This window comes from Oncorhynchus mykiss, chromosome 25 (assembly GCF_057628025.1).
Source record: "Oncorhynchus mykiss isolate SJ-2025 chromosome 25, ASM5762802v1, whole genome shotgun sequence".
Lineage (NCBI taxonomy): Eukaryota > Metazoa > Chordata > Actinopteri > Salmoniformes > Salmonidae > Oncorhynchus > Oncorhynchus mykiss.
Genome location: NC_143046.1, coordinates 93,711,547 through 93,721,946, shown reverse-complemented (window position 1 = coordinate 93,721,946; position 10,400 = coordinate 93,711,547). Strand labels below are relative to the sequence as shown.

The window sequence follows — 10,400 nt, the reverse complement described above, 5'->3', positions numbered from 1 at the left end:
ATCATGGTTGACAACTCCATGTTGTCCCCCTCCCAGAGTGCAAAGAACCTTGGCTGACCCTGGACAACAACATTACGTTTTCTGCAAACTTCAAAGCAGTGACTTGCTCCTGCAGGTTCATGCTCTACAGTCTACAACATACGTAGAGTACAACCAAAGATTATGGACATACTGATAAGATACACGTCTCCGCCCTAACAATGGGAGTAATTGTCCGCAAAGCGGCCCGGCGGGCTTTCTACTAGCTCCCACCTATCCTTTCTTTGGATTGGTGGATACATCTCATTATTGTCATCTATTTTTGAATATTCGATGAGGGTTGTTGACATCAACTTCCGGTATTCAATGGAGAGAAATGCTATGCTACTGTAACAGTATAGCTTCTGTCCCTCTCCTCGCCCCTACCTGGGCTCGAACCAGGGACTCTCTGCACACATCGACAACAGCCACTCTCAAAGCATTGTTACCCATTGCTCTACAAAAGCCACAGCCCTTGTAGAGCAAGGGGATCAACTACTTCAAGGTCTCAGAGCGAGTGATGTCACCGATTGAAACACTATTACCGTGCACCCCGCTAACTAGCTAGCCAATTCACATCGGTTCCACTACTAGCCTCATGACATGAATATACATAGCCATCTCGAGACAACTCCAATATAAAGTGTTTTTCCTCAAAGTTGCCCGGATGTCACGTGTCCTACTTATATCAGTACTCTCGTAACAACTTAAGCATTAGGAAACTTCTATTCGATCAAATAAACTCATACATTTTTTGGAAGACCAAATTCGACATGCTCATCAAATCAAAACAAATGTTATTGGTCACATACACATGGTTAGCAGATGTTCATGCGAGTGTAGCGAAATGCTTGTGCTTCTAGTTCTGACCAGGCAACAACTACTGTATACACTCAAGTGTAAAGGAATGAATAAGCATATGTACATATAAATATATGGATTAGCGATGGCCGTGCGGCATAGGCAAGATGCAGTAGATGGTATAGAGTACAGTATTTACATATGAGATGAGTAATGTTGGGTATGTAAACATTATACATTATGTGGCATTGTTTAAAGTGACTAGTGATACATTTACTACAACCAATTTTTAATGATTAAAGTGGCTGGAGATTTGAGTCAGTATGTTGGCAGCAGACACTCAATGTTAGTGATGGCTGTTTAACAGTCTGATGGCCTTGAGATAGAATCTGTTTTTCAGTCTCTCGGCCCCAGCTTTGATGCACCTGTACTGACCTCGCCTTCTGCATGATAGCGGGGTGAACAGGCAATGGCTCGGGTGGTTGTTGTCCTTGATGATATTTTTGGCCATCCTGTGACATCAGGTGCTGTAGGTGTCCTGGAGGGCAGGTAGTTTGCCCCCGGTGATGCGTTGTGCAGACCACATTACCCTCTGGAGAGCCTTACGGTTGCGGGCGGTGCAATTGCCGTACCAGGCAGTGATACATCCCGACAGGATGCTCTCGATTGTGCATCTGTAAAAGTGTGTGAGTGTTTTAAATGTCTTCAGTCTCCTGAGGTTGAAGAGGAGCTGTTGCGCCTTCCTCACCATGCTGTCTGTGTGGGTGGACCAGTTTGTCAGTGATGCGTACACCGAGGATCTTAAAACTTTCCACCTTCTCCACTGCTGTCCCCTCGATGTGGATAGGGGAACATTTACTCTCTCTATACTGTGTGTCCATGAGGAGATCCTCAGGAATTTACGATGTCTCTCTGACCACAGCAGCCTAGTTGAAGGAGGAAAGGGGGAGGCAGGGAGAGGGGGATGGGGCTCGCCACACCCAAAGAGGGCAACGTCATGACACTTACAACCTCATGCTAATCGCATTAGCCAATGTTATCTCAACCGTCCCGCAAGGGACCCACCAATCCTGAAGAAGTTTTGTGTTGTAGTCATTTCAGTCGCTGTAGTAGCTGACGTTTATAGTGTTGTGTCATCCGATCCGCATACATAGCCACACTGGCTTTACTCATGTCATTAGTAAAGAATGAAAAAGGGTAAGGGGCCTAGACAGATGCCCCGGGGAATGCCCGATTCTACCTGGATTATGTTGGACACCCTCTGTGTTCTATTAGACAGGTAACTCTTTATTCACAATATAGCAGGGTGTGTAAAGCCATAACAAGGTTTTCCAGCAGCAGACTATCAATAATGTCAAAAGCCGCACTAAAGTGGAGCGGAATTACTTTTGCTTTGCTCCAGGTCGGGGGGCACCCACTTTCTAGAAGGCTTAAATTGAAAATATGGCAAATAGCAGTGGCAATATCGACCGCTTGTCATTGATGAAAGACAACTATTTTTTCCCCACTCACTTTACGGAATTCAAAATTACAATGCTTGTCTTTCATAATTTAGTCAGATATACTTGGATGTGTAGTGGCAGCGTTTGTTGCTGGCATGACATGCCTAAGTTTGCTAATGTTGACAATGGAAAAAATCATTAAAGTAGTTGCCAATATCAGTTGGTTTTGTGATGAATGAGCCATCTGATTCAATGAATGATGGAGCTGACTGTGCCTTCCCAAAATGTCATTGAAGGTGCTCCAAAGCTTTTTACTATCATTCTTTGTGTCATTTATCTTTGTTTCATAGTGTAGTTTATTTTTTTAATTCAGTTTAGACACATGATTTCTCAATTTGCAATACGTTTGCCAATCGGTTGTGCAGCAACTTATTTGACATTCCTTTTGCCTCATCCCTCTCAACCATACACTTTTTCATTTCCTCATCAATCCACTTGTTACGGTGAGTGAATGAGGACCCAAAAGCGAATTAACTTAAACAGAGCTTCTTTAATTACCAAACATAGGTAGGCTCAGACGGACCGGCAGATTCCGACAGGACAAGACAAGGTTACAGCAAACATGACGACAGTCTGGTTCAGGCATGAAACACAACAAACAAGAATCCGACAAGGACAGGAACAAAAACAGAGAGAGATATAGGGACCTAATCAGAGGGAAAAAGGGAACAGGTGGGAAACGGGGTGACGAGGTGGTTAGGAGGAGACAAGGCACAGCTGGGGGAAAGAGGGGGAGAAAAGGTAACCTAACAAGGACCAGCAGAGGGAGACAGGGTGAAGGGAAAGGACAGAGACAAGACACAACATGACAGTACATGACAGTACCCCCCCACTCACCGAGCGCCTCCTGGCGCACTCGAGGAGGAAACCTGGCGGCAACGGAGGAAATCCTCGATCAGCGCACGGTCCAGCACGTCCCGAGAGGGAACCCAACTCCTCTCCTCAGGACCGTACCCCTCCCAATCTACGAGGTACTGGTGACCACGGCCCCGAGGACGCATGTCCAAAATTCTACGGACCCTGTAGATGGGTGCGCCCTCGACAAGGATGGGGGGGGGGGGGGGGAAGACGAGCGGGGGCGCGAAGGACGGGCTTGATGCAGGAGACATGGAAGACCGGGTGGACGCGACGAAGGTATCGCGGAAGAAGGAGTCGAACTGCGACAGGATTAATGACCCGAGAAATACGGAACGGACCAATGAACCGCGGGGTCAACTTGCGAGAAGCCGTCTTAAGGGGAAGGTTCTGAGTGGAGAGCCAAACTCTCTGACCGCGACAATATCTAGGACTCTTAGTTCTACGCTTATTAGCAGCCCTCACAGTCTGCGTCCTATAACGGCAAAGTGCAGACCTGACCCTCTTCCAGGTGCGCTCGCAACGTTGGACAAAAGCCTGAGCGGAGGGGACGCTGGACTCGGCGAACTGAGATGAGAACAGCGGAGGCTGGTACCCGAGGCTACTCTGAAAAGGAGATAGCCCGGTCGCAGACGAAGGAAGCGAGTTGTGGGCGTATTCTGCCCAGGGGAGCTGTTCTGACCAAGACGCAGGGTTGCGAAAAGAAAGACTGCGTAAGATGCGACCAATAGTCTGATTGGCCCGTTCTGCTTGACCGTTAGACTGGGGGTGAAAGCCGGAAGAGAGACTGACGGAAGCCCCAATCAAACGGCAAAACTCCCTCCAAAATTGAGACGTGAATTGCGGACCTCTGTCCGAAACGACGTCTGACGGAAGGCCATGAATTCTGAAAACATTCTCGATGATGATTTGTGCCGTCTCTTTAGCAGAAGGAAGCTTAGCAAGGGGAATGAAATGAGCCGCCTTAGAGAACCTATCGACAACCGTAAGAATAACAGTCTTCCCCGCTGACGAAGGCAGTCCGGTGACAAAATCTAAGGCGATGTGAGACCACGGTCGAGAGGGAATAGGAAGCGGCCTGAGACGGCCGGCAGGAGGAGAGTTACCGGACTTAGTCTGCGCGCAGACCGAACAAGCAGCCACGAAACGACGCGTGTCATGCTCCCGGGTGGGCCACCAAAAACGCTGGCGAATGGAAGCAAGCGTACCCCGAACGCCAGGGTGGCCGGCTAACTTGGCAGAGTGAGCCCACTGAAGAACGGCCAGACGAGTAGGAACGGGAACGAAAAGAAGGTTCCTAGGACAAGCGCGCGGCGACGGAGTGTGAGTGAGCGCTTGTTTTACCTGCCTCTCAATTCCCCAGACAGTCAACCCGACAACACGCCCCTCAGGGAGAATCCCCTCGGGGTCAGTGGAGGCTACTGAAGAACTGAAGAGACGAGACAAAGCATCAGGCTTGGTGTTCTTAGAGCCCGGACGATAAGAAATCACGAACTCGAAACGAGCGAAAAACAGCGCCCAACGCGCCTGACGCGCATTAAGTCGTTTGGCAGAACGGATGTACTCAAGGTTCCTATGGTCAGTCCAAACGACAAAAGGAACGGTCGCCCCCTCCAACCACTGTCGCCATTCGCCTAGGGCTAACCGGATGGCGAGCAGTTCGCGGTTACCCACATCATAGTTACGTTCCGACGGCGACAGGCGATGAGAAAAATACGCGCATGGGTGGACCTTGTCGTCAGAGAGGGAGCGCTGAGAAAGAATGGCTCCCACGCCCACCTCTGACGCGTCAACCTCGACAACGAACTGTCTAGAGACGTCAGGTGTAACAAGGATAGGAGCGGATGTAAAACGATTCTTGAGGAGATCAAAAGCTCCCTGGGCGGAAACGGACCACTTAAAGCACGTCTTGACAGAAGTAAGGGCTGTGAGAGGAGCTGCCACCTGACCGAAATTACGGATGAAACGACGATAGAAGTTCGCGAAGCCGAGAAAGCGCTGCAGCTCGACGCGTGACTTAGGGACGGGCCAATCAATGACAGCTTGGACTTTAGCGGGATCCATCTTAATGCCTTCAGCGGAAATAACAGAACCGAGAAATGTGACGGAGGAGGCATGAAAAGTGCACTTCTCAGCCTTCACAAAAAGACAATTCTCTAAAAGGCGCTGGAGGACACGTCGAACGTGCTGAACATGAATCTGGAGTGACGGTGAAAAAATCAGGATATCGTCAAGGTAAACGAAAACAAAGATGTTCAGCATGTCTCTCAGGACATCATTGACTAATGCCTGAAAGACAGCTGGAGCGTTAGCGAGGCCGAAAGGAAGAACCCGGTATTCAAAGTGCCCTAACGGAGTGTTAAACGCCGTCTTCCACTCGTCCCCCTCCCTGATGCGCACGAGATGGTAAGCGTTACGAAGGTCCAACTTAGTGAAAAACCTGGCTCCCTGCAGGATCTCGAAGGCTGAAGACATAAGAGGAAGCGGATAACGATTCTTCACTGTTATGTCATTCAGCCCTCGATAATCTATGCAGGGACGCAGAGACCCGTCCTTCTTCTTGACAAAAAAAAACCCCGCTCCGGCGGGAGAGGAGGAGGGGACTATGGTACCGGCGTCAAGAGCTACAGACAAATAATCTTCGAGAGCCTTACGTTCGGGAGCCGACAGAGAGTATAGTCTACCCCGGGGGGGGGTGGTTCCCGGAAGGAGATCAATACTACAATCATACGACCGGTGTGGAGGAAGAGAGGTGGCCCTGGACCGACTGAACACCGTGCGCAGATCGTGATATTCCTCCGGCACCCCTGTCAAATCACCAGGCTCCTCCTGTGAAGAAGAGACAGAGGAAACAGGAGGGATAGCAGACATTAAACATTTCACATGACAAGAGACGTTCCAGGAGAGGATAGAATTACTAGACCAATTAATGGAAGGATTATGACAAACTAGCCAGGGATGGCCCAAAACAACAGGTGTAAAAGGTGAACGAAAAATTAAAAAAGAAATGGTTTCACTATGATTACCAGAAACAGTGAGGGTTAAAGGTAGCGTCTCACGCTGAATCCTGGGGAGAGGACTACCATCCAGGGCGAACAAGGCCGTGGGCTCCTTTAACTGTCTGAGAGGAATGTCATGTTCCCGAGCCCAGGTCTCGTCCATAAAACAGCCCTCCGCCCCAGAGTCTATTAAGGCACTGCAGGAAGCTGACGAACCGGTCCAGCGTAGATGGACCGACAAGGTAGTGCAGGATCTTGAAGGAGAGACAGGAGTAGTAGCGCTCACCAGTAGCCCTCCGCTTACTGACGAGCTCTGGCCTTTTACTGGACATGAAGTGACAAAATGACCAGCGGAACCGCAATAGAGACAGAGGCGGTTGGTGATTCTCCGTTCCCTCTCCTTAGTCGAGATGCGGATACCTCCCAGCTGCATGGGCTCAGCACCCGAGCCGGCAGAGGAAGATGGTAGTGATGCGGAGAGGGGGGCGACGGAGAGCGCGAGCTCCTTTCCACGAGCTCGGTGACGAAGATCAACCCGTCGCTCAATGCGAATAGCGAGTTCAATCAAGGAATCCACGCTGGAAGGAACCTCCCGGGAGAGAATCTCATCCTTTACCTCTGCGCGGAGACCCTCCAGAAGACGAGCGAGCAAGGCCGGCTCGTTCCAGCCACTGGAGACAGCAAGAGTGCGAAACTCAATAGAGTAGTCTGTTATGGATCGATTGCCTTGACATAGGGAAGACAGGGCCCTGGAAGCCTCCTCCCCAAAAACAGATCGATCAAAAACCCGTATCATCTCCTCCTTAAAGTCCTGATACTGGTTAGTACACTCAGCCCTTGCCTCCCAGATTGCCGTGCCCCACTCACGAGCCCGTCCAATAAGGAGAGATATGACGTAGGCGACACGAGCAGTGCTCCTGGAGTAAGTGTTGGGCTGGAGAGAAAACACAATATCACACTGGGTGAGGAACGAGCGGCATTCAGTGGGCTCCCCAGAGTAACACGGCGGGTTATTGATTCTGGGCTCCGGAGATTCGAAAGCCCTGGAAGTGGCCGGTGGATCGAGGCGGAGATGGTGAACCTGTTCTGTGAGGTTGGAGACTTGGGTGGCCAGGGTCTCAACGGCATGTCGAGCAGCAGACACTTCCTGCTCGTGTCTGCCTAGCATCGCTCCCTGGATCCCGACGGCTGAGTGGAGAGGATCCGAAGTCGCTGGGTCCATTCTTGGTCGGATTCTTCTGTTACGGTGAGTGAATGAGGACCCAAAAGCGAATTAACTTAAACAGAGCTTCTTTAATTACCAAACATAGGTAGGCTCAGACGGACCGGCAGATTCCGACAGGACAAGACAAGGTTACAGCAAACATGACGACAGTCTGGTTCAGGCATGAAACACAACAAACAAGAATCCGACAAGGACAGGAACAAAAACAGAGAGAGATATAGGGACCTAATCAGAGGGAAAAAGGGAACAGGTGGGAAACGGGGTGACGAGGTGGTTAGGAGGAGACAAGGCACAGCTGGGGGAAAGAGGGGGAGAAGAGGTAACCTAACAAGGACCAGCAGAGGGAGACAGGGTGAAGGGAAAGGACAGAGACAAGACACAACATGACAGTACATGACACCACTGGGATATAACTGTTTTTACAGTCATTTTCTTAATGGGTGCATGATCATTAGTAACTGGAATAAGCAATTTCATAAATGTGCAGCGTCTGTTTGCAAACAAATATTCTTTACATCAACAACATAGGAATCATTACAAAACTAATTGTATGACCCCTTATACACTATATTAAGGCCTTTGGGGTTTTCCTAGATATGGCTACTATTTTGTGAACGCTACATCCGATGGATCTGGATACTGCTTTCAAGCAGATTTCTGCAGAATTAGTAAAGATGTGATCAATACATATTGATTTCATTCCTGTGCTGTTTGTAACTACCCTGGTAGGTTGACTGATAACCTGAACCAGGTTGCAGGCACTAGTTACAGTTTGAAGCTTTTTCTTAAGTGGGCAGGTTGATGAAAGCCAGTCGATATTTAAATTACCCAGAAAATATACCTCTCTGTTTATCACATACATTATCAAGCATTTCACACATGTTATCCAGATACTGACTGTTAGCACTTGGTGATCTATAGCAGCTTCCCACAATAATGGGCTTTAGGTGAGGCAGATGAACCTGTAGCCATATTACTTCAACAGTATTTAAATATTTAAGTATTAAACTTTACACGAATGTGGTTCTGAATATAGACCGCAACACCGCCCCCATTGGAATTTCTGTATTTTCTGTAAATGTTATAACCTTGTATTGCTATTGCTATTGTATCATCAAAGGTATTATCTAAGTGAGTTTCAGAGATAGTCCGAATATGAATGTCATCTGTTAGAATTATTATTATTATTGATTTCATGAACCTTGTTTCTTAGGCTACATATGTTAACGCAGGCTATTATGAGCACTGTTTTTCTGGGATGCTTACTTGTTTTCATTGCTTTACTGGGAAGCTTAGCAGAAGTAGATATTGTCATGTTATTTATGTTAGTGCAGGGTGAGCTGCACACAGTGGACTTCCTACTAGGGCACACCGCCTCAGTGCTAACAGTATAACTCTGGTTCATAGGCACATGATTACTGAAGACAATAGCTGTAGGATCAGCAGAGGGCAGTTAGAGGGACATAAATTAGTTTACTTACATTGTGTCTAACAACTCTTCCTGGTATAATGTAATATAAAAATGTAATTCTTAAAACATTAAAAAGTTATCCTTTTTAGATAAAACTATACTAAATATAATCACGTCACCAAATAGTTGATTAAAACACACTATTTTGCAAAGAAGGTCTACAGTCTACAGTAGCCTCAACAGCACTCTGTAGGGTAGCACCATACTGTAGCCGGAGGACATCTTCCGTGCTCCTCTGAGTACATTGGCTTCAATACAAAATCTAGGGGACTCATGGTTCTCACCCCCTTCAATAGACTTACACAGTAATTACAGTAATTAATGACAACTTCCACAAGCAGTGCCTTAGACTGCTGTGCCACTCGGGAGCCCATCCTTATAATAATGTTAAAAGATCCAGGGACCCAAATGATTTGTGTGGATCCCATCCTAAAATCTCCTTATAAATCTCCTTATAAAACCTGTTTTGTATTGTCAACAAAAGTTACACCTATTGAGCTGCAATAATCACGTAGCCAGTTGTGAAGAGAAATAAGCGTTCAATGCCACGCTTCAGAGAGGACACAGGGCCAGATATGATGGGTCTTTTATTAGTGTTTAGCAGAGCGTCAATCAGCTCTTTAAAATCCCGTTTCAACTGTTCAGAGCTGATCTTCATAATGCCATTAAAACCCACATGGACTAGGATAGAATTGATTTCCATGTCCTGACGTAGTACATTCGGGAGCAGCTTAGTAATGTAATTTACTCGAGCTCCGGGATAGGTCACATTTCTTACAATGGAGCTGCCCAAAATCACAGCTGGCGAGAAGGACGAGGATATCTGCCCACCCCCATGCTTCACAGGATTCGGAGAACCCTTTATGGACGGGTGAGAGACAGGACAACTTAAGCCTGTTGCTCCAGGTGCCTCCGACAGATGGAGAAGCCCCGCTCGATCCAGAGCAGGGATGGAAGGTTGCCGACGTCAACTTCTAAATCGTAGGAGTAGGCACTGAGGCCGCAAATACAGGTACCCCCAGCGACGAAGGTGCAGGAAGATCAGGCTACAGGACAGCAAAACTATTAGTTGTTTGTATCCGCTCTTGGCCTCTTGTTGGGAGTGAAGACTGTCATCCTATCATCGGTAATAATGTCTCAGACCACAACTGATCTGACATCATATTCTTTAAGTACCAACGGATATTTTCAACTGGTTGGATTTCCGAAATATGGCACCGTTCACAACCTTTTGATGTTACCAGACTCTCTCAATGTCAACAAAGGTCTTTCCAATAGTGAAATCTGTAGAGTGGTGAGAGAAAAGGGGGAAAGGTATTTATGGGGGTCATAAACCTCACCAACAGGGCAAAATCATGACACCATGCTCCTCTTGCTGAGCTCCTTTGACTCCTCTATCAGATGGGGTAGCTCCAGGCAACACCAGCCAGTCAGATAACGACAAACGAGTAAACATTCCACTCTGCGTTCTCCCCAGTGTCTGTGTGATCAAGGAAGCCACCTCAAGCCTAGTAGATATTTTTGTCTTT

The 10,400-nt window shown here is 47.8% G+C and overlaps 1 long non-coding RNA gene across 1 annotated transcript in view; it reads left to right on the top strand.

Moving 5' to 3' along the window:
• The window catches only part of LOC149972175 (uncharacterized), an 86,082-nt gene that overhangs the window by 10,641 nt on the left and 65,041 nt on the right, over positions 1 to 10,400 (top strand). The gene's annotated exons all lie outside the window — the stretch shown is intronic.